Source organism: Talpa occidentalis, unplaced genomic scaffold (assembly GCF_014898055.3).
Source record: "Talpa occidentalis isolate TD23 unplaced genomic scaffold, MPIMG_talOcc4v2.1 talOcc4.13, whole genome shotgun sequence".
Classification (NCBI taxonomy): Eukaryota; Metazoa; Chordata; class Mammalia; order Eulipotyphla; family Talpidae; genus Talpa; species Talpa occidentalis.
This window is the reverse complement of record NW_023601322.1, coordinates 46,401,068-46,423,622: the sequence shown is the minus strand read 5'-3', so window position 1 is coordinate 46,423,622 and position 22,555 is coordinate 46,401,068. Positions and strand designations below refer to the sequence as shown.

General features: G+C 39.6%; 1 protein-coding gene across 14 annotated transcripts in view; it reads left to right on the top strand.

Annotated features, from left to right (window-relative positions):
* L3MBTL4 (L3MBTL histone methyl-lysine binding protein 4) overlaps nt 1-22,555 on the top strand; it is a 425,819-nt gene that overhangs the window by 37,491 nt on the left and 365,773 nt on the right. For 3 of the 14 annotated variants that reach the window (XM_054694188.1, XM_054694182.1, XM_054694189.1), the window contains exon 2: nt 9,737-9,822. The exons of the other annotated variants lie outside the window; for them this stretch is intronic. The gene's annotated coding sequence lies outside the window, so the exon portion shown is untranslated. The remainder of the gene's footprint in view (nt 1-9,736; nt 9,823-22,555) is intronic. 14 annotated transcript variants of the gene reach the window in all.

The following is a 22,555-nucleotide window of genomic DNA, read 5'->3' as shown; positions in this document are numbered from 1 at the left end:
TAGTTGTAATGAATTTCTGGAGCTTCTGTTTGTCTAAGAATGTCCATATTTTTTCTTCATAGAGGAAGGAGAACTTTGCAGGGTAAAGTATTCTTGGTTGGCATTTGCTGTCTTGAAGTTTGCTGAAGATGTTACTCCATTCTTTTCTTGCCCATAGTGTTTCTTTGGAGAAGTCTGAGATTAACCTGATTGATTTTCCCTTACAAGTTATCTATTTTTCCCTCCTTGCCAGTTTCATTATTTTTTTCTTTGTCTTGGACTCTCGCAAGCTTTCATATTATGTGTCTTGCTGTAGTTTTCTTTTCATTGTGGTAATTGGGTATTCTTCTCTCTTGTTGTATGTCTATGCTCGTCTCCTTTTTCATACTTGGGAAGTTTTCTTCAGTTATCTACTTGAATAATTTCTCAGATCTTCACCTTCTGGAATGCCTATAACTTATATTTCCTCTCTTCATGGAGTCTGATAATTGTCTAAGGGTATTCTCATTCTTCTTCCTTTGCACTTCTCTCTTTTTCTCTTTTGGTTCTTTCTGTTTCTTTATCTTCAAGAGTACTGATCCATCCTTCCATTTCCTCGGTTCAGTTTTCAATGCTTTTCCAAGAGCTCTTTGTCTTCTCCAGTAATCTTTTAGTCCCCTCCTTTTATTTCCTTTCTTAAGGTCTCATTTTCATTCTTCAGTTCATTGATTATTTGTCTTGTCTCATTATACTTTTTAATCATGATGATTCTAAATTCTGTATCTGACAGGCAGAGAAGTTCTTCCATGTCATTGTTGAGCTCTGGTGACTGATTTTCTTTTTGTGGTGTGTCCTCCTGTGCGCTTGCTTGGTTATTTGTGTTTTTCGTTCTCCCTGCTGTTTGCTTTCTAATTTGTTCTATGTGTTGGGACGTTGTGCCACTGGTGTTGGTGGGCATCTCTTTGGATTGCTCCTTCAGGGGTGTCAAAAACTGTTTACCAGATTGAGACCAGCGCTGGTAGGCCAAAACTCCACCAGGGTGTTGATGCTGTGGTTGTGTTGCTGGGCACTGTCTCTTACAGTTCCCTCCCTCAGTATTTACTCAGTTCCAGCAGGGAATCAGTTAGTTGGTGATTTTTCTCTGGTCACTGGAGGGCACTGGATACCTTGCACTACAGCACTTGCTCGCCTGTGTTTTTCTGTAGTTCTTTGAGAAACGGAGGGGAGAAGGGAAGCACCTCGACACAGGAGCTATTGCTCATGCTGGGTGCTGTGTGTGCCCCGTGCTCACCTGGTGCTGTGCCCTCAGCTGTGTGGATCCTGTGCCCTGAATTCTGCACTCTAGCTCTCAATCTCAGGGTCTCAGATCCAAAATGACAGCTGTCACCCTGTGTAGTGCCCACTGCAATGGCATGTCCCATGCCCTGAATCCTGTGCCTAGCTCTCAGTTCCAGAATGGGGTCTTGCTCCACGCCTTGTTTCCCTTTTTACCCAAGTCTTTGTGGCCCACCCCCTCTCAAAGCCCGAGGGTGCTTTTGGAAACCCTGGCTTCCAACTATCAGTAAGTTGGTGATTTTGTTCTGATCACTAGGTGGCGCCAGATCTCTTTCCTGGTATCCTTCCAGATCTGTACTCTTCCCCCGTGGGTCTCTGAGCAACTGAGTGGGGGTGGCGTGGGATGACTCAGTGGCGGGGTGCTGTGTATGCCCCCTGTGCTGCACGTCGTGGGGATCCCACGCCCCGAATTTTGAGGCCCAGGTCTCAGTTCCGAAGCCCTGAGATCTAGAATGCGGGCAGTAGCCCAGCAGAAATGGCGCCTTTTGCACCCCTGCTCCAGATCGCTGGCTTTTGATTACTCAATGAGGGTCATTCATCTCAGTGATGGTTCCCACGTGTCTCCCCACGAACCTAGGTCGTGGGCGTGGGGACCTGGGCAGCCATGATCCACGTATGCATTTTGTGCACGCGGGCTTTTCTGCACAAGCTTACTGGCTGGCCTTGGGCTTTTTGTAGGTCTTTTGGCGGGGTTCTTATCTTCCTCTAATGGTGCCTGGAGCCGTTCGCACACTTCTCTGGCGATTCCTGCACGGTTCTCTATAGTTCCGGTTCACGGGGTGTGGTGCCTGCAATAGTTCCTTTCCACTCACGATCCCGCTTGATCTGTAGTTTATTCTCGTTTTTTTTTTTTTTTTTTTTTTTTTTTTTTTTTTTTTTCTGTCTGTTGGTCTTAGTATGCAGGATTTATGGGTGGGGAGGGCAGCAGGGTTCTGAGCTTTCCTCTCTTTTAGTCCTCTTATATGACCACTTTCCTCTTCGGGAAGTTTGCCAGATTCGCACATTTATTTTCCGTGTCCTGGTTTTCACAGGGACCTGCTGCTTTTCCTCCCTATTAACTTCTTCTTTTTTTTTTTAATGGGAGGACTTGCAGCATTTCCCCTGCCACCATGTTGATCTCCTCCTAGCTGTCTTTTTGTTTTACTGATAATTTCTTTTGCTGTGCAGAGCTCCTTATATTGATGTAGTCCTATTCATTTATATTTACATTTGTTTTTTTTGCTGTTGCAGACAAATCCACAGACAGCACTGAAGCCAATATTGTGGAATGTTTTCCCTACATTTTCTTCAGCATATTTTATATTTTGGTTTTAGAGCCATGTCTTTAACCCATTTTGAGTTAATTTTTGTGTAAGCTGTTGAGATGTGAGGTGATCTAGTTTGATTGTTTTGCGTGTGGCTGTCCAGTTTGCCCAGCACCATTTGTTGAACAGACTTTCTCCAGTGTACACTGTTGCCTCCTTTAACTGTCCATATATGCGTAGATTTATTTCTGGACATTCAATTCTATTTGAAGTCTGGCAATGTGATAGCACCACTCTTCCTCTTTTTTGTCAGGTTTGTTTCGACTGTCCAGGGTCTTTCGTGTTTCTGTATGTGTTTCAGTGTTGTTTGTTTTATTTCGTTGAAGAATGCCATTGGAACTTTGTTAGGGATTGCATCAAATCTGTTTAGGGCTGGGCCTCCCCTGGTGGCACAGGTGGTTGAGCGCCTTGCTGTGAAGCTGTCCGCAGCGTCCGCAGTGCCAGTTCGATCCAGGCCAGCCGGCGAGTGTCTCACATGGTGTAGCAGACCTCTCCTGTCATGCTCGCTGCTCCCCTCAGCAGTGTATTTTGTCAGTCTGCCTGTTCTGCTCCCTGCTCTGTCTCTGGTGAATCTTCTCACCCTCCCGCACATCTGGCCTGTACCCCGGTGGTTGTATAAATAAATAAATAAATAAATAAATAAATAAAATCTTACCAAAAAATAATGTTTGGTGCTTTGGGTAAGATGGCCATTTTAACAATGTTAATGATGCATAAACAGGGAATATCTTTCCATTTTTTTGTATTTTCTATTTTTTTAAAAGATTCATTTATTTATGCATACAAGAACTGGGGTATAGGCCAGAGGTGTGGGGGGGTGAGAGGATTCACCATGACAGAGTGGGGAGCAGAACAGGCAGATCGAGGGAAATACACTGCTGAGGGTAGCAGCGGGCAAGTCAGGAGAGGTCTGCTGCACTATGTGTTTATCTCCCTGGTCAGGGATTGAACTCATGCTGCAGAGGCTGCAGATAGCTTCATGGGTTGCATCTTAACCCCTTGGTCCACCAGGGAGGCCCTGTTTTCTATTTCTTTTAATAATGTCTTGTAGTTGTCTTGTAGTTTTCAGTATAGGTCCTTCATTTCTTAAGTTTATTCCTAGGTGTTTAATTTTCTTTCTCTCTCTTGCAGTTGTGAATAGGGTTTTCTTGATATCTTGATTTCCTTCTCTTCTAGATCATTACTTACATATAGAAATGCAGTTGATGTTTAAAATTGATTTTGTACTCTGTCACTTTACTGTTTTATTATTTCAATTAGCTTTTTCAGTGGAGTCTATGGATTTCTTTTTTTTAGTATTTATTTATGCACACAAGAACTGGGGTACAGGCCAGAGGTGTGGGGGGTGAGAGGATTCACTAAAGACAAGAGTGGGGAACAGAACAGGCAGTCTGACTGAAATACACTGCTGAGAGGACCAGTAGACTAGACAGGAGAGGTCTGCTGTGCCATATGGGTAGCTTCCTGGCTGGCCAGGGATGGAACTCCTGCTGCAGAGGCTGCGGATAGCAGATAGCATCACAGTACTGTGCTTAACCTCTTGAGCCACCAGGGAGGCCTGTATTTAGGGATTTCTCTCTTTTTTTTTTTTTTTGGTGGGACCCTCGCCAGCAGCCAGGGAACGAACCAGTGCTGCAGAGGCTGCAGGCAGCCTTGAAGCCCAGCGCTCAACGGCTGAGCCACCAGGGGAGGTCCTTTAGGGATTTCTATGTATATTATCATGTCACCTGAAAATAGAGATAATTTTATTACTTCTTTTACAACTTAGATTCCTTGACTAGTCAAGCTAGGACTTAAAATACTATGTTGAATAGTTGTGGTCAAAGTGGATATCCTTGTTTTATACCAGATCTTAGGGAAAAAATTTCAGTTTTTCACCATTGAGTATGAACTTGGATAATAGTTTGTTGTATATAACCATTTTAGGTTGAGGTATGGTCCATCTTTTCCATTTTTTGAGAGGTTTTTTTTTTGTCATAAATGTTTAATCTTATCAAAATCTTTCTGTGATTGCATTTATATGACCATCTGCTTTTCATATTTTGTTGATATGGTAAGTTACACTGATTGATTTTTGGATGTTGAACCATTCTGTTTCCTTGGACTAAATCTTCACCACAATATTCATCTGAGCCAGATGAATATCACCACAACATAACGTGATTTTTTTGATGTATTATAGAATTCAGTTTGCTAAAATATTGAGATTTTTTGCAGCCACATTCATCAGGGTTATTGGTCTTTAATTTTCTTTTCTTATTTTTTTTTTTTTAGATGTGTCAGGTTTTGATATCAGAGTGATGTTGGTCTCATCTAATGTGTTTGGAAGAATTCCCTCTTTCTTTTTCTGAAGTGTTTGATAAGGGTAGCTATTTGAAGGATTGGTAGAATTCACTAGTGAAATCATCTCAGCTTTTTTTTGGGGGGGGGATTTGATTTCTTTTTCACTTTCCTTGTTTGTGATTGGTCTGGTCTTGTTTTCTGTTTCTCTTAATTCAGACTTGTAGGGTTGTAGATGTCTGAGAATTTATCCATTTCATCTGGTTTATTCAATTTGATGGTATATAGCTATTCATTAAATCTGGCCCAAATTCAAGGGTTGTGGAATTAGATTCCACTTCTTGATGTGAGGAGTTGAGAAAATAGTTGCAGGGGTATTTTAAAATGCCCACAGCATTGTTGGGAATGGTGTTGCAGATTCAGTACAAGAAAGAGAGAGTTTTGTAATTTTGTCAATTTTTCAATAAGTACTATAGGTACTACATAGTACACAATTCAAAGGGAACTTAAGCCTCCCTGCCACTTCATAGCCTGGTAATCTACTTGCTCTGCCTGAAGATAGCCATTATAACCACTTTATTTTTTTTTCAGTTTCCAGTTTTATCTGAATGTAAACATATATGTGGACATATAAATGTAAATACCCATAAATATGTGTATATGTATATACATATTTGTGTGTTTGTACATATGATCACCTTAAATATGAAAAGACATTTTGATCTGGAGATCTTGGGGAAAGGTTTTGACTACCTTAGAAAACAGGCCCTGCATGGGAAGGCAGCATTGGCTTCCTCCATCTGATGAGATGTTTTTAAAAACCCAGTCCTTTGATTTCTACCCTTAAGTACTCTTATCTGTTGGAGTAGGGCTTGGGAGTTTTTATTTCAAATATTTTCCAAGGATAAAATGAAATATCCTGTATGGAAGCAATTTGATAATATCTTGAAAAATTCTAATACTAAAGTCTAACAAAGATTTTTATTTTATTTTTTATTATTATTCTTTTAAATTTTATATATTTTTTACATCATTTTACATTTTTGTACAATGTATGCATTTTCATCTAGGTTATAGTCCCCATAAAATTCCCACCACCCTTGTTTTGATCCTACCCCCTTCTCCCCGCCTCCCCCTGTAGTGTGTCTCTGTTTTATAGTTGCTTGTTGATTTTGATTTTTGCTTTATTAGTATTAGTCTTTCTCTTGATCCCTTACTTAGGTTTTCTAAATTCCTGCTGTGAGTGAGACCACCCAGTATTTTTCTTTTGCTTTCTGGCTTAATTCACTGAGCATGATCCCTTCTAGCGCCATCCATGTTGCTGCAAATGGTATGAGTTTATCTTTTTTGATTGCTGAGTTATATTCCATTGTATGTATGCACCACATCTTCTTGATCCAGTCATCTATTTTGGGGTATTGGGGTTGTTTCCATAGCTTACCTATTGTAGATAGTGTTACAATAAACATAGGGGTGCCAGTGCCCTTCTGAATTAATGTTTTTGTGTCCTTTGGGTGAATACGTAGGAATGGAATTGCTGGATCATATGGAAGTTCCATTTTTAGCAAATTGAGGAACCTTCACACAGGTCTCCATAGTGGTTGGACCAGTTTGCACTCCCACCAGCAGTGCAGGAGTGTTCCTTTTCCTCCACATCCTCTCCAACATTTGTTGTTGCTAGTGTTTTCAATGTGTGCCATCCTCACTGGTGTAAGATGGTATCTCATTGTAGTTTTGATTTGCATTTCCCTGATTACAAGTGATGTTGAACATTTTTTTCATATGCCTGTTGGCCAGTTGCATTTCCTCTTTGGAGAAATTTCTTTTTAGCTCTTCTGCCCATGTTTTAACTGGGTTAATTACTTTGTTTTTGTTGATTCTCATCAGCTGTTAAGTACAGTGTATGAAATGATATTTATAAAGGTTACACAAGAAACTTAGCACAGTAGAAATCTTAGAAAACTTAACAGTAATGGGTATATGTGGTAAGGAAAATGGAATAGGAGAAGTGAGATTTTTCCATATATACCTATCTATATTGTTCTGATATTTGAGCCAGATGAATATCACTTTTTCAATAATTAATTAGTGAAAATAAAACTAAATGAAAAAACAAAACAAGAATACCACATAGTGTTCCTGTGGCCAGCCAGGTTGGTGACCCCTAGGGCAGGGGGAATGTGGAAGTAGTAGAAATCCATTATCTGTCTTTACCTTTCTAGTTCTTGTTCCCCTCTAAAGCCTTACTTGGCGTTTATTAGTCGAAAAAGTCTTGGAATCTGTGAGAGACTGGCCAGAATTTCTAGTTTCCTTGTGTAATTGACATTTCCTATCACTTTTTATACTTTCACAATTATTTCACAATGCTAAGGCTGGAGGAGGCAAATTCTGTATTGTTACTTTATTCATTCAATTATTCATTCAGCTAACTTGGCAAAAAAGCATGAAAGTGGAAACGGAAACTGTAGATACAATATAGATAGGATAGGCAGACAATAAGTATGTAAAACAAATGTGTAAACAAGTGACCTCATTGGGTTTCTAGTGTAGAAACAACCATACTGATGAGATACTGAGTCAGGAATGTTTGCTTTTGATGACTGTTATGATCCACAGGAAGAGCCCCATGAGGAGGTGATATCTGAAATGAGAAGATTTGTAGATTTGGTCAAAGTATTCCAGGCAGAGGGCACTAGTGAGTGCAGAAGTGCTGAGGAGCATCTCGATTGGCACCTCTGAGGGACAGTGAGCAGTGAGGTGGGCAAAGGAAATCCAGATGAAATCAGAGTGAAAGAAGGCTAGACCTTGCCGGGCCTTTTAGGCCACAATAACAAATGGGGAATTTACTTAAGTGTACTTGGAAGCTATTGGTTTCTTGAGCTCCCGTTGACAAATCGCTTGGGCACCTCAAATTCTAGATATCTAAAACTGATTTTCTTCCCCTGAATTTACAACACTGCCTATTTCTTAGTGAAGAACAATTTATGTTACTTATGGTAGAAATTTGATGTTTATTTATTATTGCTTATGACTGTTCTGTCACTAAGTCTTGCTTAATTTCAACAAGTTCTTTTTGCCTTCATTTTGCCATCTTTTGTGTTTCACCATCTTTTGTGTTAGGCCATCATTTCATTCATTATGTCAATATTTTCCATCTACATCACTGGGTATGAGTCTAGGTGCTGAAAAATACAGTGATAAAGAAGCCTTCTTGGAGTTTATAGTCTAAGAAAGACAGATCAGGGCCCTCCCTATTGGTGCAAGGAGTTAAGATGCTGTGAAGCTGTCTGTAGCCACTGCAGCACGAGTTCAATTCCTTGCCAGGGAGCAACCCTCCTGTCTGCTCCTGGTGCAGCAGACATCTCCTGTCTTGCCCACTGCTCCTATCAGCAGTGTATTTCAGTCAGCCTGCCTGTTCTGTTCCCCACTCTGTCTCTGGTGGGTCCTCTCAGTCTTATATGCATAAATAAATAAATCTTTAGGAAAAAAAGAGAGAGATAAATAAAAAAAAATAGTAGTGATGAAATGTGGCAAGTGACATGGTAAGGAAAGTGCTGTCTGTAGAAGTGCTGGAGGTGACCTAAGAAACGACGTTTTAACTAACACCTGAAAGGCAAACAGGAGATTAGAAGGGTGTTTCCTATATGAGACTTTTTTCCAGTTTGTCCATTTTAGTCTTGTGGACTTTGACTAAAGCCTCATAGTAGGAGTCTTCAGACCAGCTATGGAGGTCAAGCATATCCTTTGGATAGTTAGGCTGAGCTCATTAAGTTTTGTAGAACAAAGGTGCTAGGAAAGTGGGAGTCAGCCAGGGCAGAGACAAGGTCACATGTGCATTTTAGGGCCACAAAATAGACAGTGGATTTAGAGAGCAGAAAGACTATAGTGATAATCAGGGCAGGAACTGTAATCTGGTCTCCTGTCACTGAAAAGTGCCGGTGAATTCAGTGTTTGAATTTCCTGTATGGATACCTAAATTAACTCATCACATCAAATTTAAGTTATCATGGAGTAGCAGCCCAGATTTCCCAAATATTCTAAAGCAAAATCTTTTTGGAAACCAGCATCACTCATATTATTGGGTATGTCTTTGGAGTATGAAAGCTTTATTGAATTGGGCCTGAAATGAATTTCATTTAAATATCAAATTAATTGAAAGCCTTGCTTCTGAATATTTTTCCATAGATTTCATACTCCTTTAGAAATTTCATTTTGCTTTGTGATTTAGTATTGGCAATAAATAGTGGTAATAGAAGAAGTGACAGTGACAGTGAAAAGTGCGGGTGACAGGCTAAATGGAAACGGTACCACTTTATTATTGGAAGGGAGCAGTGTGGTAGATTTGGGTAGATGAATGGATTTATGGTGCTTCCATTGGGACCAGGACTTGCTGTGGAAGAGGAGAAATTATAATACCAGTCAGTATTAAGGTGAGGTGTGGACAGCACTCGGTCCTCAACTTACTACTGTGGTTGTTTGGATTTAATGAGTGGTTTGGAATTTTGGACGTAATCCTGAAAGAGAGGATTATTTTTTTCATTTGTGCAGCTTTCAGTGTTCATCTGTCCCACACATATTTGTTGAATTAACGGTACATAGGACACTACCCTATAAAAATGTGGATTTTGTAAACCCTGTCTTTTGTCTGAAAGGGGAGATAGTATGAGGAATTTTATTTTATTTTATGTCTTCATAAAACATTTTAACAAACAGCTGTGTGCCTGTGTTTGTTCTAGGCACTTTATCAATATTAACCCATTTATTTTTCTGAAAGCTCTGTATGATAGGTATTATTATTGTTACCACTTTACACAGAAGGGAAATTGGCAGAGAAGATGACTAACTTGTCTATCACACAGTTTTTTAGTGACAAAACTGGATTCAGCCCATAGCCTCTAGTTCCAGAGTTGGCTGTTGTGGAAGATGAAATAGGAAGAATGTGAAGGTAAGAGTAGATGTAATTGGTCATTTGTGTGTCCATGGGTTAAATGTGAATGACAAGGATAGGTCTTTTATTCTATTCTTACTCTTTGCTATTTTTTAAAAGATTTATTTATTTATGCATACAATAACTGGGGTATAGGCCAGAGATGTGGGGGTGAGAGGGATTCACCAGAGACAGAGTGGGGAACAGAACAGGCAGACTGAATGAAATACACTGCTGAAGGGAGCAGTGGGCGAGACAGGAGAGGTCTGCTGTGCCATGTGGGTTGCTCCCTGGCTGGCTAGGGATTGAAATGGTGCTGCAGAGGCTGCGGATTGCTTCATAGTGCGGTCCTTAACCCCTTGCGCCACCAGGGAGGCCTGCTCTCTTTGCTATTTTTTTCCCCTTCTTTCACTTTCCAGAAGACCAGTGATAAATGGAAAATACAAGATGAGAACAATTAAAAATAAATCTTTTAAATACATACTTTTGTTTCTGCTACGAATAAAATAGTAGCTTAGCTTTGTGTGTAACTTAGCAAACACAGTTACTACTGATTTCAACTTTGATTAGTCTTTTGCTTTCAAGTTTACTTCAGTTTTGAAAACAATAGTCTGTGGAAATGCTAGAGTAGCGTGTATTTATTTTTTATTAATCACTTGACATTTCGGCAGATCTGCAGCAGTTTGCAAACAAAGGCCTTCACTATACTTCCCTTTTACTTTCACTAGGATTATTTTATGACTTCCTTGAATACATATTTTGTATAGTACATAATCTGCTTAACTGTTTGCTGACGTTGGGCTGATTTCTTTGTTTATGGTAGGGATTACTATAAGTTAGTGTAGAGGACTTTTTTAATTTGTTTAATCAAAATCTTCAAGACCTCAGTGTGTGCATAGGGGATATGCTAGTCAAGTAGGCATGGTGGAGAGATGTGCTTGACTGCCCACTCAGAGGGGAACCACTGCCAGGAACACTGAGTAGAGTGAGCACCTGTAATTTCATTTAACTAGCTAATGGAGGGGACCTTATGACATTAAACCCATTGGAAAGCATGCAAAAAACTGTTTCAAGCTGAAATATTTTGGCTGTCTTTTGGAAAGGCTTGAAGAAAGATCACATTTAGGTTGTTCCTTTGCTGCATGTGAGATAAGCTGTCCAATTCCTTCATGGATGGGGTTGCAAAGACATGGGTGTGGAAACTGAATAACTTCCCAGAATTTGCTGAGTCACATCTTCATGCTGTGACCTCATTATTTTTCTTAGAAAACCCTCCCACACTCAAATATTGTTTGTGGAAGGAAACATGTTTATCTATTGGGATAAACTATAATCAAATGTATATGATTTTTGCATCATTCCCAGTTTCAGATGATGATTTTCTAAAGGAAAATAATGATATTTAAATATGCTTTGCAATAATAAAACACATAATGAACATTCATTGTTATCTTTTGTCAGGTGGAGACTGAATTTAAAACTATTATTGCAAAATGTAATTATAGTGGATTAAATATTTAGGGGAAGAGGTATTTTAAGTGAAATAATGGAAGCTAGACCATGTTGTCCCAATTTTTTAAGAAAAATGATTACAAACAGAAATTGAAGCAATTTATATATTTGCAAAAATTACATGTCCATGCATTGCAATACAAATAGTGTTATCACTATAATGTGCAAATCAGAATACTTGGAGATTGTCTTGGAGGAGAGAAGTTCACTAGTCTGTCAAGGTTACCAGCTGCATAAATAACCTTGAGAAATGTTCTGGATGAAAGGATAGTCTGGGTCTAGCTATCTTGTATACCTGCAAGATGTGTAGCTGTGCAAGAGTGCAGAGGCCTAGGAGAACTATCTCTCCCAGAAATTCTTCTATAAAATGTAATGTTTTAGGCATATGTTTATGAAGAAAACACTGTTGGGGAATAGCTCATAGAATCAGAAGGATTGCTTTATAATAATGTTGATAAACTTATTGAGAAACATAGCCTTACATTTAAAAAAAAATTCCTTATAGTGTTCTGAAAAGAAACAGCTTTTAGAGGTCACGTTAAAGCTTTCTGCTTCTTTGTAGGTTGGCATCTATTTTCTTAACATCAGTTAACATCACGTTTTAGGAAAGTGGTCTTAAGTACCCTTCACTGTTACCAAGTATCAGCAGTACTGCTTTATCATTTCAGTGCCCAGTGGGATTTTGGTGAAATTTCAGAGGATTGTTACCCAAGTCGAGCTAGCTTTCCTTAGAATTGTGGAGTATTTTGCTTGAATTTTTTGGGTGTGCCTCTCTTTCCCAATTTGAGGATGAGCTGCCTTGATAGATGTAAGTACCTTTATATCCCACTGGCTCTCTGCAGGGTCTAACTCACAAAATGGTGGTGTATTTTCCTTCTTCATCATTTTCTACATTCCGCATTTTACATACATTTTCAGAACGCTCATCTTAATCTTTTGCTAAGCACTCTGATTATTTTCTAGTTAGTTAGCTAACAATAAAAGCCAGGGATTGACAGTATGTGGCCTAATGCCTAATCCAGCCTGCTATCTGTTTTAGTAAATATTTTTATTGGCCCACAGCCAGGCCTATTCATTCACATGTTGTCTATGGCTCCTTTCAAACCACAGCAGCAGAGTTAAGTAGTTGTAACAAAGATTGAACGGCCCTCCAATAGTAAATATTTATTGTCTGGTCCTTTGAAGAAAATATTTGTTGACATTGATGGGAGAAGACTGGGAAGATGATGTCAGAGGAGGTTCTCTCATTTGCTCCTGGGAGAATAATTTAGAGTAATCCACATAGACATTAGGGCACAGAGGAACCTGTGTCTTGGGGTGAAACTAGAATACCTCCTTAACATTGGAGACCAACGCTGACTTTAAACAACAGAAGAGATGCTAAGGAAATTCATCTCTAGGCAACGACAGATGTGTTGGGGAGAGCCACCTGTAACGCCAGAAATTGTGGTTCAAACCTGTTCCAGAGAAGGTTATTGCTGCTTGTTGTGGATCTAACCATGGGGAGATGTGTGTGAGAGTACTGGGATGAGTCAGTGAAGAAGACAAAGCTCAGAGAGGTGTGAATCCCAACATGCCTCAGACAGCTATGGGATTTAGAAGATAGAGTGAAACTGAGCTGGAAAGCACTTTATATAAGCCTAGCTTGCAGACTACAGAGAAAGATGTCTGAAACCCAGAAAACAAGATCAGTGCTACCACAAACACATACACATCATGATTATCAGCAATGGACCCCTACAGGATCCTTATCCCTAATAGGTATCCCAGAAGGAGGAAGGAGAGAGAAGGGAATAGAGAGCTTATTTAAAGAAATAATATAGGGAAACTTCCCAAACCTGGAGTAGGAACTAAACATACAAGTCTATGAAGCTTAAAGAATATCTGGTTGTCTAAATATAATGAGACCTATGCTAAGACACATCGTAGTGAAATTTGTAAGAGTTCAAGAAAACAAAAAGGGAATTTTGAAGCTGGAAAAGAGGAAGTAGGTAACTTGTAAAGGGACCTCTATCAGTCTTATATCTGATTTCTCTACAGAAACACTATGGCAAGAAGAGAATGGAATGATGTTATCAAAATAGGATAGAATGCTCTATCCTGCAGGGCTCCTCTTCAGGTATTAGGAAGAAATAAAGTCGGTCTCAGACAAACAGAAGATGAAGGAATTTGCAAAGACTAGACTCTCCCCTACTGCAAGCAATGTTGAAATGAGCTTTTGTGTATAAATTGAAGAAGAGAGTATCTGCACATAACTGAACAAGGAAATAGATAGGACTATACAATTAAGGACAAAATTGCAGTAGCAGAATTTCCTATATCAGCAATCACCCTAGATGTAAACAGCTGAACTCACTAATCAAAAGATACAAAATGGCTGGCTCGAGAAACACTCCTGCCTTCTGCTCTCTTCAGGAAATGAACCTGAGCTCCAGAGATAAATGTAGACCCAGAGTTATGTATTGGAAAGCAATCCTAAAAGTGAATGGAACATGAAGGAAGTCTGGGACAGCCATACTTCTAACAGATAGAATAGCTTTCTGGCTAAAAAATGTTTCGAGAGAAGGACATTATATAATGATTAAGGGAACAGTACATCAAGAAGATCTAAGTCCTCAGTATATACTCACTAAGCAAAGTAACGTCAAAATACATAAGGGAATTACTAGTATTCCACTGTGTATATATATCACTTCTTCATAACCCAGTCATCTATTTTTGGGCATTTGGGTTGTTTTCATATCTTACCTACTGTAAATAGTGCTGCAGTAAACACAGGGGTGCATGTATCCTTTTGAATGAATGTTCTTGTGTCCTTTGGATATATTCTTACGATGCACTTCCATGTTTATTGCAGTACAGATGACAATAGCAAAGTTATGGAACAACCTAAGTGCTGAAAAACAAGTGAATGGGTAAAGAAAATGTGGTATATATGCACAGTGAAATAGTACTCAGCTGTAATAAAAGATAAATATTTGACATTTATGACAACATGGATGGAACGGGAGGGATTATGCAAAGCAAAGTAAGTGCGGAGAAAGACAAATATACCTGATGGCGTCACTGGAATATAGAGAAACAAAACAAAGGAGCAGATAAAACCAAATCAATAACAGACCCTAGAAATCTTGACTGCAGATCTGAAACTACCAAAGAGGATGGGGAGGGTAGAGAAGAAAGGTGGGAAGGGAGCTTTCTGGAGTTAGTTGGAGGACTATGGGTACTTTGGTGGTAAGTGTGGTGTGGCAAAACACCTGAAGGGGGGGGATTCCTGTCCCTCTAAATCCCAATTTTGCAAACCAATATTAACACAATTAAAAAAGAGAAAAGATAATGTCTGTTTTGACCCATGATCTTAGTTAATAAACTAGACAGTACACTCCATGATGTGCAGTCCCCCACAATGCTGTATGCATGAAAGTTATCCATATTTGATAATCGAAGGATGATACCATCCTCACGAAATATTAATGGACGAGAGCAGTTTTATAGTGACATATCTGAAGTGTATTTTGTTGGAGGGCAGTACTTGAACCCAAATTTGACTCCAGTATAGAGTGTCAAGAGCAGGCCTATGAGAGGTTTCATCAGAGTTTCCACCATCTACTTCCTTTTCTCAATTTCCTGAGTTTCCTCTCTAGTATCACAGACCTGTTGCATCATAAGCAAATTTAACTTAGGTGACTTCATTTCATTTCACCAAAAGTGGCAGTGATTCTGTCCACCGCTCTCTCTGTCCCTAGAATCTGAGACAACAGCTGGAAATTTGTAGCTCTTCACAAGGCCTCTGAGACACCCCCCTACACACACACACACACACACACACACACACACACACACACACGCTCACTTACTCATTCACCCACCCCCCCCCCCCCATTCACCCATTCACTGACTCTACACAGGCATGGTTTTATGGTTATATTGTAGCAGCCCCCTAAACCCAGGGCAAGTATTTCTATCTGTTGTTCAACCAGAGAAACAGCAGTCTTTCCGTACTGGAAAAAAACCTGGCTTTGTATAACCGCCCTTTGTTTATCTCATTTAGAGGCAATTATGTTATTTTCCAACTTTCATTTTTATTATACATAATTTATTCCTTTACATGAGGATATTAATCCTAACTTACCTGTAACATGAATCCAGTGAGCTTATGATTCACACATCAGACTTTATACATACTCTTCTTCAGCCTGTTCCTGGGCACTATGGGTGCAGAATAAAGTAAAAGTTCAACCTTCCTTCATCCCTGTATGAACAAGTGAGCCAGGTTCATTCTTTTTCATAATGTATTTTGTTACATTCTGTCCTCTCCATCCAGATACCTTTTACCACTTTTCACCTGGGCTTTTGTAACAAATCTTCTAACGGGGCTCTGGGACTCCCTGACTCTTGGTTCTCACTGTAGGAGAGTGTCTTCATAAATCTGTTATATATCACATTTCCCCATTTCCAGCCAAATCCAGCTGTAATTGCTCATCTTGGTTTTCACAGTCCTCCATAAAACCTTCTTAAGCAACATTATTACCTTTAATTCCCCATAATAAATTGCCTCCTATATTTCTCAGCTTTTAATCTGTTTCTGAGTCACTACTTGTATTATTCCCACTGTCTGAAATGACATGTCTAAGTACACTTTATTCCTTTAGCTCAATGTGTCTCAACTTAAACACTATTGACATTTTTGGGGCAAATATTTTTTTTTGTTGTTGTTGTTGTGGGGAATTGCTTTGTGTTTGGAAGATGTTAGCATAATCTCTGACTTTTTCCTACAGTAGCACAGGCCTTCTTGCCCCCCTTCAAGTTCAGTTTGGTGTTCATAAATTCTTTCAGTTTTTGCTTTTCGGTAAAGCTCTTTACTCTTCTTTCTCTCTTGACTGTTAAGTTTGCAGGGAAAAGGATTCTAGACTGGAAATATTTAAGTACTTTAAAATCTTCTATTCCCTTGTTTCTTGTTGTGTTTCTGCTGAAAAGTCCACTGACTGTTTGATTGGTGTTCCTTTATAAATTACTTTTTTTGTTTTTCTTGATATTTTTAGTATCGTGTCTCTGTCATTGGCTTTCAACAGTTTTATTTTAATGTGTGGACGGAAATACATTGCTGAGGGGAGCAGCAGGTGCGACAGGAGAGGTCTGCTATGCCATGTGGGAATCTCCCTGGCCAGCTGGGAATCGAACCCGCACTGCAGAGGCTGCTGACAGCTTCACAAGCTGTGCTCAACCCACTGCACCACCAGGGAGGCCCTCTATTCCTTATTTATATCTACTCCTTATGTTAAAGCACACCAGTGCCGAGTCCAAAAATGACCGAGACCCAAGTTTGATGCAAAAGTGGCCTTTATTAGCTAGCTCGAGCTAGGGTCCGAATCCCCGGAGTGGAACCGACACAGCGGCTGCGCCCAGACAGGGTTGGACCCGGAGCACCGTAATTAGGCAGTTTAAATAGGCATACAGAATGGGTCCCTCAGGGTAATCTGACAGCTCCAGATGTGGATTCTAGGAAGCCAACTGTTAGGATAATCTAATGGTTACAGATACCGGTCTGACTGTTAGGATAATCTAACGTTTAACCTCACTGTCAGTTAAGCTCTTAAAATAGCTGCTATACCAACATGGCTGCTGTACTTTAACATGGCTGCTGTTATGCTCTATTCTTGCACTTATTTATATCATCCACTGTTTTTTTGAATTTCATGAGCAGTATTATATAAATAACTGTTACCTTGAACTCCTCTTCAGGTGTACTCCATAATTCTGCTGAATTAAGACTTCTCTCAAGACCTTACTTGTTTTGCTCCAACATTTTGGGAATGTTCTTGTTTCTTCATTTCTAGATTTTATGGGTTGTAATAGGATAGACTTTCAGACTGCTACTGTTGCATCTCTTGAGTACTGCTACGTAGAAGGGATTATAAATAAAAAGGAACAGGGGCTATAGAGCACCTAAGGCCCACTTCCAGTGAGGTCATGTTTTTTAAACTTTCTATTGTATTGTGGGTATTAGAGTTGTGTGGAGGGATCCATAGTGATCTTGTGTAGGGTAAATGAAAATTATCAGGATTTTCCACCCTCCTGTCATTAGCATTAATGATAGACTTCTGTTCCTACATGTGTGCCTGATGGCAGACACCTGGAATAGGGTGTGGGCATGCATAAGTGGGCACACCTGGGCTGAGAGACTGGGCTTATAAGGGTGGTGTCAGGGGGATGCCAGTAGAATAGGAGAATGAGAGCAGAACCAGCAGAGCCGGCGAGTGAAGGCCAGAGAGCACAGAAAGAGTAAATATTTTGTGGGGGCCGGGAGGCCTGCCAGCCTCCTGGTCTACCCGTCCCCTGTTCCCCCAGCCTTGTAAAAAGCTCAATAAAAGCCTGAAAAAGCTACCAAGGACTGCAGGACTCTTCTTTACCCGTCTGTCTGAATCATAGAGATCCTGCTCTGCCTTGCTGGCACCACATCCTGTTCTGAGTCAACTTCTCAGTCTAAGTATCTCCTATGGTCTGATGTCATCTTCCACCTCTTGGGTATGTTTGAGCACCAGATGTAGCACTGGGTGAGATTAAATATCAGTGTAAGAGAGTTCCTTTTTCTCCACATCCTCGCCAACATTTTGCTGTTGCTATTTTTTTCTTTTAATATGTGCCATTTTCACTGGTGTAAGGTGTTATCTTACTGTGGTTTTGATTTGCATTTCCGTGATTATAAGGGATGTTGAACACTTTTTTTTTATATATACCTGTTGGCCATTTGCATTTCCTCTTTGGAGAATTGTTTGTTTAGCTTCTTCTGCCCATTTTTTTTTTTTTTTTACTGGATTGTTTACTCTGTTTTTGTTGAGTCTTGTGAGCTCTTTATAATGCAAACTGGTCCAACCACTATGGAAAGCTGTATGGAAGTTCCTCAAACTACTAAAAATGGTTGTGGTTTTACTTGCCCAATGTTTGCTTTATATTTACTGATATTTTGTAGCTATTATGCCACCCCAGCAAATCCAGATATGTGTCTTGATTTTTTAATAGCTGCATTATATTCTGTTGTATTGTGTCTGTTTTTTCTTAATCTATAATGATTTCTATATATGGTATTGCAGTATGAGTACAGGCATGTATTTTAGGGCCGTTTATATTTACTATACTGATTTAAATCAAAAAAGATAAACTCATGCCATTAGGAGCAACATGGATGGAGCTGAAAAAGGATTATGCTCAGTAAAAATAAGCCAGAAGGAAAAAGAAAAATATCAGATGGTTTCACTTATTATAGGAAGAATATTGGGGAACCAAATAAGGGATTAGGAAAAAATATAACTTTTTTTAAAATTTATTAACAGGCAGGGGAGGGGGAGGATCAAAATTGGAGGGAATAACACAAGGGAATATGGTGATGGTGCATGGGTGAACTGGTGACGGGAATTTTACAAGGACTACACCTGAGAGGAGAAAGCAAATATTGTACAAAAATGAACAATGATATAATATATATATATAAATAAATTTAAATAAAAAATTGATCCAGCATCACAAAATTGATATTGTTAGCTTTTTTTTCCCAACAGCACAAAAGCTTTTCTTTTCCTGGGCTGTTTGCTCCTGTTTTTAACATGTCTTTGAGCTATGATTGACAAAAGTGTTTGTTTATTATCTTGGTTTTAGAGGTGGTGGTGGTGATGTGGTGGCAGGTGTGTTGAATATCCCAGCCTCAGGCTTCAAGTAGTAGCTACGAGGTGATGGTGATCCCACGTGGGGCTTTCTGCCAGTTTGGGGTTCAGCTATTACATATTGAGAGCCTCAGGATCAAGTGAGTTATTATAACTATACATTCTTGGTGCTATAATTTTCTAAAACACCCCCTCTGTTGTGGACACCAGCTTTGTACACTGCCATATCCATTGTAGTGTTGGGTTCCCAAAGACTGTTGGCATAGGCCTCTGAGGCAGCAACCTTAGAGGGTTCTGAGTAGTGGGTACCCCTCCCTCTCATGTCTCATGGATTGTACTGTCCTGGTATCACAGTCCACTGAAAGTTTTTCCTACCCCTGTCCACTCACCTGTTGTTCCGGTTCTGTGCTGTAGTTGTTCAGTTTTCCTTCAGGGTGTTTTGGGGATTTGCTCTTACGTAGTCTAGTTGTGAGTATATAGAGGAGGTGAGCCCAGACTCTTCACTCTGCTGGACTCTCCATACAGTGAACTTTTAAGGAATAGTTGTCAGTTGTTTTAAGTGAATTCATTTTGATTTCACAGGGTTGTGTGCTCCTAGATTAGGGACCTTGTGTTATATACTACTTTTGTGTGATTTGAGGAAGGGTCTTAAACTATGTCTTGGTTTCCTGTAGGGGCAGGAATGACACGGAGAAGGTTTTTTATAATTCCAGCAGACCTGAGTAAAGGAGGGATCCTTACCCTACATTTCCTCATTTGAAAAATGGGAATAATAATACCTATAACTTAGGGTTATTTTGAAGTTTAGCTTTGAAGTTGAGAAGGACCCGGGCAAATAGTTAACACACAGTAAATGGTTGCTTGGCCATTATTCTATTACTGTAGGGTAAATAGAAAGTATCAGGCTTTTCTGCCCTCCTGCCATTAGGATTGATGACAGATCACTGCGGTCCTGAATGCATGCCTGATGGCGGACACCTGGAGTAGGGTGTGGGCACATGTAGATGGGATTCATCTGGGCTGAGAGACTAGGCTTATAAGGGCGGCGTCTTGGGGACACCAGCAGAACGAATGGAAGAACCACGAGGGAAGAAGAGAGAACGCCAGAGAGCCCAGAACGAATGAAAACTTGCTGGGCAGCACCCCTGCCTGCCTGCCTTGTGCCTGGTAAATCCCATTAAAAGCCTGAAAAGCCACCGTGGGCTCCAGGACTCCTCCTTTACCCTGTCTGCTCAGATCATAGAGAACCTGCACTGTACCCTTCCTGCCATTACAGTTACATATCTAGCAAGGCAGTTAACTCAGTGTGTAGTCTATTTTGCTTTTACTACTTTGAGAGAGTGACTGGGTTGGGAGTATGTGGGCTGTGACCTCAATAAAAATGGCTTGGTGTTTTCTATACTATACTTGCACGCTCAGCATTTTTGTGCTGTTGATTCCAGTTAAAAGTAATACTAAAGGCTGCTTCAGTCCTGGTCATGGCAGTGGAATGTAAAGCGGATTATTAGCAGGTGCAGGTAATGAAGAGAATTTAGAAGGTAGAAGGTGACTGTATCTTTGATGGAGGTAAGCCTGTAGCTTTGATGTGTGTGTGTGTGTGTGTGCGCGCGTGTGTGTGTTTGCTTTCCCCCATGTGATTCTCCTGTGAATTCCAGGGAGATTTGGCTGATATAGTATCCTTGAGCAGCTCAGGCAGAAGTTTTTCAATGAAATCATTTTTGTGTGTTCCTTAGATACTTGGTTTTGAATTCCATTTTCACCACTTACCACCTGTGTGACTAATGTTGAATGCTGTGGAGTCTCTGTTTTTTATAAAATGGGAATATGGTATTAATATATGCTTCATGGAGCGTGGTGAGGATTAGTAGAGGTTATGTTTTATCCACACATTGTGAGTAAATCTCAGGGCAATCTTTAAAAAGCAAATCAAATTATGTTGTGACCAGTAACACTATTTATGATGTATCTTTCTAATGACTATGGGAAATTTGGAAATGGAGTGGCATTTTGGCAACAGTCTTGCCTTTAAAGTGTTTTAATCTAAAAACATTCTTAGGCCAAGAAGCTTCTGGAGATTTCTAATGAACATGCTACAGCTATTTGGTATATGGATATGATAAGAGACTTCCCTGTCTTTAGCTTTCAAGAAAAGGCTCATCATGTCTCCTTGTTTCAGTGGAGAGAGGTGAAGTGAAGAGTTATTTTCTTTGGGGCCAGGATGGAGAGAGTCCTGGAGGAGATTCTTGGAACAGCAACAATGACAATTAATCCTTCAATCTCTTAGAATTGGTGAGAACTCTGTTCTCAATAGGAGGCTACTCATTTCCAGGAATGGCATGTTTGTCAAGTAGTTTAGAGAATAAGATATTTTTATTTGAATTGAGCTAAATTAGCAATGGCAGAGGGGTGTCTGTGTATTTTTTTTCCCTTCACCTCCCCAGTGATATCTTTCTAGGTAAGTTTTGAAATTAGAACACTGTTCTTATTTTATTGTAGATTGAGGAGTGTTCTGTTATGTATGTGGATAGTAAGTTTTCTGACTACTCTAAAAATATGGCATCTTAGTCTGTCAACATTACAGAAAGGGTTAACTCCAGGGCTGTAACCTTTACTTAGGTTCTAGATCTTTGTAAGTTTTCCCTCCTGGCTCAGAGCACTGTTCGCAAATTTTGTTTGTGCCTTTTTTTGGGAGGCTCAGGAGTCACCTCACAGCCAGTTACTGCTCTTTATCCCTTTGTAATGAAGAGATCTGTTTCTTTGACTAGAGACCTTCCTGTGATTTTTAGGAATGCAATTGACTTGTGAATTTCCTTTAAAAGCAATAATTTATATTCTTGACTCTTAGTAAAAGGCAGCCAAATTATGAGAGAAAATCTAGCATTTTGATGGCTCTCAGTATCTTTGGATTTAATGGAAAAAAATTGTAATGTTCTGGAGACTATTAATGTCACAACATAGTCTGTTCAACTAGATATTTTTCCCATGAATAATCTTTTTGGGGATATTTGAAGTCAGGCACCCGTTTAAAAATATATGTATCACAACTTTGCTTTACATTAGTACAGATATTTAGCTTATGGATAGCAGTTGTCTTGCATCAGAATTAGAAAGATTAATATATCTCTCCCAGTCTCTATCTACCTCTTTCATTCTTCAAAGCACATTCCTAGATGTTGTTACTTAAAAAACATTATTTTTTTTCCTTTTTGTCTTGAAAGTTCAGTGATATTATGAACACGTTCAGATATTGGAAGGTAAAATAAATGATTAAAAGGTCATTAAAATAGGTGACCTTAATTAAATAGAACTTAAAATATCATTAAAATATTTGATATTGTGATGTCTGTTTAGGCATAGTAGCCACAAGTCTTTTTCTGGTATGCTCTGTATCTTCTCTATGGCCGTGCTTTTGGGGGTGTTCTCTATATTTCAAAGTTGCTTAACGAGGAATGTGCAGGCTTTGTTAATAGTTCCTCAGAAAATATGTATTTATTTATTTTTTAAGATTTATTTATTTATACAAGCACTGGGTACAGTCAGAAGCACGGGAGGGTGAGAGAATTCACCAGAGCCAGAGCGGG